The sequence below is a fragment of the Hyaena hyaena genome, unplaced genomic scaffold, assembly GCF_003009895.1.
Source record: "Hyaena hyaena isolate Hyena2069 unplaced genomic scaffold, ASM300989v1 scaffold_324, whole genome shotgun sequence".
Classification (NCBI taxonomy): domain Eukaryota; kingdom Metazoa; phylum Chordata; class Mammalia; order Carnivora; family Hyaenidae; genus Hyaena; species Hyaena hyaena.
In genome coordinates, this window is record NW_024080955.1 from 305,479 (window position 1) to 314,579 (window position 9,101).

The following is a 9,101-nucleotide window of genomic DNA, read 5'->3' on the forward strand; positions in this document are numbered from 1 at the left end:
GAGAGAGAGAGAGACAGCATGAGCAGGGGAGGGTCAGAGAGAGAGGGTTATACAGACTCTGAAATAGGCTCCAGGCTCTGAGCTGGCAGTCAGCACAGAGCCCGACACGGGGCTCGAACCCACAAACCGCGAGATCATGACCTAAGCGAAAGCCGGACGCTTAACCGACTAAGCCACCCAGGCGCCCCGAATCCAAGTCCACTTTCAAATAATACTGTACTGATTCATAGGTAGTGTGAGTGATTTATAACCATTTAATCCTAATTCTTCCCTCCTCTCTCTTGTCTCATTGCTGTCATTCATTTTACTTTTATGTAAGTATACATAACCAAATACACATACATAAGATATAGACATAAACATACAGAAATCAAGCACGTTATTAGTACTATTTTGAGCAAATTGTTATCTGTTAACTCAATAAAGAATAAGAAAAATAAAACTTTTTACTTTACCTTTGTTTATTCCTTCCTTGATACTCTTCTTTACTGAATGTAGATCCAAGTTCCTGAATTGTATCATTCCCTTCCATCTAACTGAAAATGAATTCCCTCAATTTTTGTTTGTCTTAGAAAGTCTTTTTGTTTTTCTCCTTTACTTTTCAAGAATAATTTCTGTGGTATAATTTCTGGATTAGTGAGGTTTGGTTTGTTTGTTTTTTGTTTTGCTTTATTTGCCTCTCAACACTTTAGATATTCACTCCATTCTTTTCTTGCATGATTTCTGAGAAGTCAAATGAATTCTTACCTTTATTTCTCTTAGGTAATCATAGGTTTTTATACACCTTCTATTGGATTCTTCCAGGGTTTTTTCCTTTATCTTTGATTTTCTGTAGTTTGAAGATAATGTGCTTAGGGATAGTCTTTGGTGGGGGAGCATTTCTCCTATTTAGTTATATCTGAGCTCCCTTTATCTATGGTTTGGTGTCTGACATTAGTTTGAAAGAAATGTTCAGAAGTTATTATTTCAAATATTTCTTCTTCTCTTTCTTCTCTATCTTCTCACATATTCCCAGTATGTGTATGTTACACATTTTGTTTGTGTCCCACAGTTTTCCAACATTCTGTTCTGTGCTCTTCAGTCTTCATTTTGTTTTTTTGGTTTTCACAGTTACTATCAATATATCCTCTAGCTCAGAGATTCAGTTATTCCCTGTCTACTAATAAACCCATTAAAGACCTGTTTCATTTCTGTTACAGTGTTTTGTTTTGCTTTTATCTCTAGTACTTCTTTTGGTTCTTTCTTGGATTTTCATCTCCCTGCTTACATTGCCCATCTATTCTTGTATGCTATTTTATCCATTAGAGCCCTTACCGTATTAGTCATAGTTGCTTTAAATTCTTGCCCTGATAACTCCAATATCCCTGCCATGTCTGCTTATGATGCTTGTTCTGTACCTTTAAAGTGTGTGTGTGTGCATGTGTGTGTGTGTGTTTTACCTTTTGTTATGCCTTTGTAATTTTTTTTCTTTGATAACTGGACATAATGTACTGGGTGAAAGTAACTGTTATAAGTAGGTCTTTAGTAATATAGTAGTGATGAGTAGGTGAAAAGAACCACTTTATAGACTTATAATTAGGTCTCACTCTTAAGTGAGACCATTCCTCTGGACTGTGAACTTTACAAAACTTCTCAGATTTTTTTTCCTCACTTAGGTGAGACAAGATGGCTGGAGGGGGCTGACGTTGGATATTCCTGTTCCTCCATGCAGAAGGCTGGGACCAGCTGGAATCAAGTATCTTCCCTTTCCCAGGTCAATTAAGCTCTGATAATATCTACCCATGTAAGGCCCTGGCTAGCTAGTTTCACCCGAGGGCAGACTTTGTTAGGAACTGAGTGCTCTGGTATATTTCAGAATGGTTCTTCTTTCCCTTTTCCTTTGGATGCAAGAGGGAGTTTTCCTCCAATATTTTCTGTGAGAAACTTGTCAAGGTCCTCAGGCTAACAATTATAAAAGTGTGACCCCTCCTCCAATGACTGGGTCCTCCTGGAATTTTTAACTCTCAGAATTATCCATACCAAGCCTTTAGCAAGTAGTCAATTACTCAAGTTTTCCTACCTAGGTACTGGTCCCAAAGGCAGATTTTACTCATGAGTCTTTGCTTTGGTAAGTCATGACTCTCTGTAATCATCTGTGTCTCTGCAATCTCAGGTGTAACGATTTGCCCAGTCTCCTCCATTTTCTTACAGATTCAGGAAAGCTTTTTGATAGTTCATTCTGTTTAGCTTTTACTAATTTGGATGGGGTGGTGACTTCTAAGCTCCTTCCATGAAGAATTGGAAGCTTTTTCTTCCCCTCCTCCTTCTATAGGTGTAGTGGCTGAAACCACCCAGCTGTATTCTTTTACAGTTCTGTAGGTCAGACATATAATACTGACTGGTCTCATTGGGCTCAATTCAAAGTGTTGACAAGACTGTTTTCCTTTCTGGAATTTCTAGAAGAGAATCTATTTTCTGGCTTACATAGCTTGATGGCAGAATTGAGTTTTTTTGAGGTTTTTTTTTGTGGTTGTAGGACTGAGAGTTGTTCTTAGCTTCCAGATGCCACCTGCAGTCCTTGGTTCCATCTTTAAAGGCAGCAGTGTTGGGTTGAGTCCCTCTCAGACTGAATCTCTTCTGCCTTTTTTTGTTGTCGCATTTCTTGAACACTTTTAATTTTTTCCCCCTTTTTTAAAAAAAAATTTTTTTTAATGTTTTATTTATTTCTAGGAGAGAGAGACAGCGTGAGCAGGGGAGGGTCAGAGAGAGAGGAAGTCACAGACTGAAACAGGCTCCAGGCTCTGAGCTGGCAGTCAGCACAGAGCCCGACACGGGGCTCGAACCCATGAACCGCGAGATCATGACCTAAGCGAAAGTCGGACGCTTAACCGACTAAGCCACCCAGGCGCCCCTTTTCCCACTTTTTATGAGTCAGTGATTAGATTAGGCCCACCCAGATAATTCAGGATAACCTCCTTATTATATAAGGTTAAAACAGATAATACAGGATAATTTTTCTATTTTAAGATTCTTAGCCTTAAACACAATTGCAAAATACCTTTTACCATATAAAGTAACATATTTACAGTCCCTGGGAATTAAAGCATTGGGGATCTTTAGGGGAATGTTATTCTGCCTATATATTGCCTAAATTACCATAGTAAGTCTGGGAATCTGATAGAGGTATTTCTTCCTTTTTTTATTCCTAAAAAGATCTTTCCTGTTCTTAAATTTTAGAATAAGTTTTTTTTCATTCCACAAAAAGTTATGCTGATCTTTTGATTGGGATTACATTAAATCTATAGATCAATTTTAGAAGAATTGATATTTTACCCTATTGAGACGTAATCATAAACAGTATTTTCTTTGCAATTATTTGTCTTTTCCAGGCTTTATGAAGTTTTTCTTTAATTAATCTGAACAACGTTTCTAGTTGCCCTTAGAGTTTGTGTTTTGTTTCATTTATTCCTAAGGATTTCATGTATTTTTTCCATTGTACAAAATATTTTTCAATAAATTAGTTTTAACTCTGATTTCATACTGCCGATCTGTAAACTGCCATTAAGAGTTACCATAATTCCAACTGAAAAACGCTCTGTTCTTAGTGAATTTATATACAACTTTACCTAACCTATTTGGGGCCTTTGTCTTTTGCATTAGGTTAATGGCTTAATAATATTGCTTCACATAAGTATTTAACCAAATTATATCTCTAGTTTCCTGAAATCAGAAAGGTAGTCTCTTTAAGGTGATTTCAGTGATAGGTTTATGTACCAAGAATATCATTCTTGGGCCATAAGTTAATGAGTAAATTATAAGGAAGAAGGTCAATGATGAAAAATGTGACATCATCATCAGTATTACTACCCTGATATAAGTAATGATGGAATCATATCATTTATTTTAAATTTTATGTATTTATGTATGTATTTATTTATTTATGCTAAGTATAGTATACTTTATTGATGGTACATGACAAGATAGGGCTCCCCAAACCCATCCCCTACTTTAGGGAGTCTGGGATGAAAACTATGAAGGTCAAGATATTTTCAGTGTATTGGCTGAGTTGGGGCAAGGACTCCCCAGGAACCAAGGGCTTCTCTCTTCTCCTTGCTCTCCCTGGGGCTGGTGGTCTAGGGGGTTCTTACTCTTTGGAGGCCATGTATACAATAAGGTCTACCACCCAGTTGCTGTAACCAAATGCATTGTCATACTAGGAAATGAGCTTGACAGAGTGGTCATTGAGAGCAATGCCAGTCCCAACGTTAAAGGTAGAAGAGTGGGTGTTACAGCTGAAGTCTCAGGAGACAGCCTGGTCCTCAGTGTAGCCCAGGATACCCTTGAGGATGCTCTCCAATACCTGCTTCACCACTTTCTTGATGTTATCAGATTTAGCAGCTTTCTCCAGGCAGCAGGTCAGACCCACAACTGAGATGTTGAGGGTGGGGACAGGGAAGGCCAAGCCAGTGAACTTCCCATTCGACTCACGAATGACCTTGCCTAAAGCCTTGGTGGCACTAGTAGAAGCAGGGATGACATTGTATGCAGCCTCTCAGCCATCACACCACAGCTTCCCAGAGGAGCCATCCATGGTCTTCTAGGTGACAGTGATGGCATGGACTGCAGTCACGAGTCCCTCCACAATGCCAAATTTGTCATGGATGACCTTGGCTAGAGGGGCCAAGCAGCTGGTGGTTCAGGAGACATTCCTCACAATCTTGAGGGAGTTGTCATAATTCTCATGGTTCATGCCCATTACAAACAGGGCATCAGCCAAAGGGACAGAGATGATGACCCTCGTGGCCCCATCCTCAAGTGAGCCCCAGCCTGTCCTATAGTGGTGAGGACCCCAGTACTCTCCACATCACACTCAGCACCAGTATCACCCCATTTGACATTGGCTGAATCTTGCATCTGGAAGATGCAGATGGGTTTTCCATTGCCGATGTTTCCCTTTTTCAGCCTTGACTATGCTGTTGAATTTGCCATGGGTGGAATCATACTGGAACATGTAGAGCATATAGTTCATGTCAACGAAATGGTCACTGATTGTAACAATGTCAACCTTGCCAGAGTTAAAAGCAGACTTGGTGACCAGGCTTGCAATATGGCCAAATCCATTTACTCTGGCCTTTACCATCTTGTCTCAGAATTATGACTGGCACTACACCAGAAGATATATTTGTCAAACAAGGAGGAGCAAGACTCATTTTAAATTTTAATTAATACTCCAGTCTCTAAGCATTACATTTCTGTCTAAAATACTAACACCTTTCTAAATAATGAAACTGTTCAAATGGTTACAAATTTTCATGACAAATAATGTAAAACCTGTTTTTGTTAAATTAGTCATTTAAGATTAAGGGAATACATGGCTTTAGGGGCACCTGGGTGGCTCAGTTGGTTGTGTTTGACTTTGGCTCAGGTCATGATCTCACGGCTTGTGAATTTGAGCCAAAGTGGAAGTTTGAGCTGACAGCTCCTGCTTCAGGTCCTTTGTCTCGCACCTCCCACGCTCCCCTGTTGACTCGTGCACACACAACTTGCTCTCTCTCTCTCAAATTAAGCAAACTTTAAAGAATGTTTAAAAAAGGAAAATACATGGCTTTAAATATTTCTCTGTTTTCTTTCACTGACTTTTTCTTACCCGTGGGTCTTCTCAGGACACTAAACTTCCATTCAAAACAATCTCCTATGAAATCATCTAATTATCCAGGCAACTTCTTGCCTATATGCCTTCTTTATGTCATTTATTCTAACTAAAGTCTTTTGGTCATTCAGCAAAATCACAAAGAATCTTCTATGATGTCTCATTAAGTGCATCCTTCTTTACTCACCTCTAGAGTCAGAATGAAGCAATTTTGTTTGGTAATCCCTATCAACCTAATTTGGGCTTTAGTTTGTTAAAACTGTAAACTTCTTAAGGATGAGGATTGTTTCTTACCCAACTTTTAATTCCCTGGGAACAGCAGGTGTGCCTTGTGTGTAGTAGGCATTCACTTTTTTTTCTTTAACAAGTCAAGCTTTTTGTGTATAAGATACATTAATTTATAAACTTGGTTATGTTTAGCTGAACTCAAGAAATTAAGATGTCTAAATGGTTGTTTTAGATTTCAGTGATCATAGTTATCATATATAAACTAGACATACATCAACTTCTATGTTATGCTCAATAAAACAGTCTGTGCCTTTTATTCTCATGTCTTTGAACTTGAATTCTGTCAGATTTCAGAGAATAAAGAGATTCAGATCTGTCGGTTCTGGGACTTCTATGAAACATTTGTTTCTCTAAGAAATATATCTGTGGTTTAGCTGAAGCTAATCTCTCCAGGCCTAAAAGGTACACTGAGCCAGTTTGAAAGGGTCAGGGATAAGAAGTGTAGCCATCCTAAATCCAATATTTGATGAAGAGTCCTAAATAGAGATGCCCCCATCAGTTTTAAGTGTTCCTTTTCCCTGCATTATGTAAATGAAAAACACATCCCAGTGTGGTATCCTTTCAAAGTGAAGGGAATGCATACCTGAGATATATCACTATGCTAAAAAGAAATAAAATAAATTCCATGGAATCCAAGGAGACTACACGTCTTATATCCTACAGATGAGTTGGAAAGGTAGATAAATATGAATTTCTGCATTTAAATATCTGAAGCCTTTTATAATATTATATCTTGCTCTCAACCAGTTCTTGTCTTGAAAGTAGTTCTAATATTCTATTTAACAAAAATGTACTCTGAACAACTATATGGATAAGGGAGAGTGACATGTTAAATAGTATCTCCAAATATAACTTTGTAGACAGAAATAAGTTTCAAAAAGCAATTCAGTGAGGTGGTAAAATGTTTGGAAATACCTAGTAATGTCGCATAAGTGGCTATTGTTAATTCTAATGGAATTAGATTCTACTTTAGAATCCAATTCAATAGTAGATTAGTATGCTTTATTTTATCTTTCTTTTGGAAGTTTTATCATCCTGGTGTTTGCTGGTTTGTAATGTTGAAATAGGGGCATTTTTTCTCTTTCTTCTATTTTAGGCAATATTCATGGAAAATTATATCTTTACATCTTTAGTTTAGAATCAGGGATTATCTAATTTATCATGTTGATTTGAAAAGAATTACTTTTGAATTCATATCACATATCAGGCACTATTCTAAATTTTGGAACACATCAGTGAACAACAACAAAAACAGCAAAGTAAATTTAATTACTTGTGGGCTACAGTCTAGGAAAGAAATGTAGATAAAATTAATAAATATAATAAATAGGCATGTTGCATGTTAAAAGGAGATTACTGCTATAAAAAAAAAAAGAAAAACAATAGATCAACTTAAAAGGAATGATAGACACTAAGGGTGGGAAAGTATAATACCCACCCTGGTGCCCACAAATTATGAAAGTGAGTTTTTTAACTTTTAATTAGTTCTTTTGGCGATTTACTTGAAACCAATTACCATGTTACTTTTTCCAGTTGTCTATAGTTATAGAAAATATGAGATGTTTCCAATTTGTACAAATAATCAATCACCTTTATAATACATTGTGGTATAGATTTCTTCAGTATAGGCCCATACATGCCATTCCCCTTCTCTTAATTTATTTTTATACACCATAAAAATGGCGTATTTTACATGGTTATGCTTTGAGCCTACGTCCAAGTTCTTCATTTTTTTTTAATGTTTTATTTATTTCTGAGAGAGAGAGAGAGAGACAGCATGAGCAGGGGATGGGTCAGAGAGAGAGGGAGACACAGAATCCGAAACAGGCTCCAGGCTCTGAGCTGTCAGCACAGAGCCCAACGCAGGGCTTGAACCCACAAACCGTGAGATCATGACCTAAGCCGAAGTTGGATGCTCAACTGACTGAGCCACCCAGGTGCCCCAAGTTCTTCATATTTTAACTTTAGCTTATCCCAATTACAGTAGATAGCTAATGATATCTTTTAAGTAAAATTTATTTTAACCAGTTAAATGTCTAGAATGCAGTCATATTTCTATCTTTGAGAAAATTACATTTTACCATGTAAAAAGCTAACTATAAGATGTTTAGTATATATTTTTTGGCAGCAAAAATTTTCAGTTGTATAATATTCTTTTTATGTGTAGTGGGACACAGATTCATCTAATATAAGTTGGATCTTGGGGTTCTGGAGTAGAGGGAATGAAAAAGAAATTTAATCTGTCTTCATTGATATCATGAAGGATCCAATAACTCATGTTTTTTCCATTTTTTTACTGGGTATCTTCGATAGTGACAATACTAGGTGGCTACTTTACCATACTAAATGTTAAATGTTGCAAATTTAAATACTTGTTTATGGTAAAGGAAGATTCACTCACTGTTTTTCATTTGTCATCCATCAGCCCCAACTAATTCTAATTCTAATTCTAATTCTACCAAAAGAAGTAGGAAAATATTGATACATATTTTCTATGTGTATAATTATATTTCTCTTTAACAAATATATTCCAATAACAAAGAACTCTAAAGCACTAACTCTCCATTGTGTTCTCTTTGGTGTTTTAAATAACAGCTTTAGATGAAAATATGGTTAGCTTGAAACTTACAAGTAGTTTTGGCACTTGGAGAAACTGTTAGAAATCCTTCCCTTTCTTTTTTGTAATTTAAATTTGAGGTAGTTAGTATATAGTGCAATATTGGTTTCTGGAGTCGAATTCAATGATTTATCACTTACAACACGCAATGCCTATCGCAAGTGCCCTCCCTAATACCCATAACCCATCTAGCCCATCTCCCACCCACCACCCTCCATCAGCCCTCAATTTGTTTTTTGTCATTAAGAGTCTCTTGTGGTTTGCTTCAGTCTTCTCTCTCCTCCCTACTTTTCCATATGTTTATTATTTTGTTTCTTAAATTCCACAAATGAGTGAAATCATATGGTATTTGTTTTTCTCTGATGGACTTCTTTCACTTTGCATAATACATTCTAGCTCTATCCACATCATTAGGTGGCAGGATTTCATTCTTATTGATGGCTGATTAATATTCCATTATATATATATACATATAGCCATCTTCTTTGTCCATTATCAGTCCACGGACATGTGGGCACTCTCTATAGTTTAGCTATTGTTGATAATGCTGCTCTAAAAATCAGGTGA

At 36.9% G+C, this 9,101-nt stretch overlaps 1 pseudogene; it reads right to left on the reverse strand.

The window, feature by feature from the left end:
- Positions 1–4,123: 4,123 nt before the first annotated feature.
- Positions 4,124–5,119, reverse strand: LOC120242957 (annotated as a pseudogene).
- Between the last annotated feature and the right edge of the window lie 3,982 nt (positions 5,120–9,101).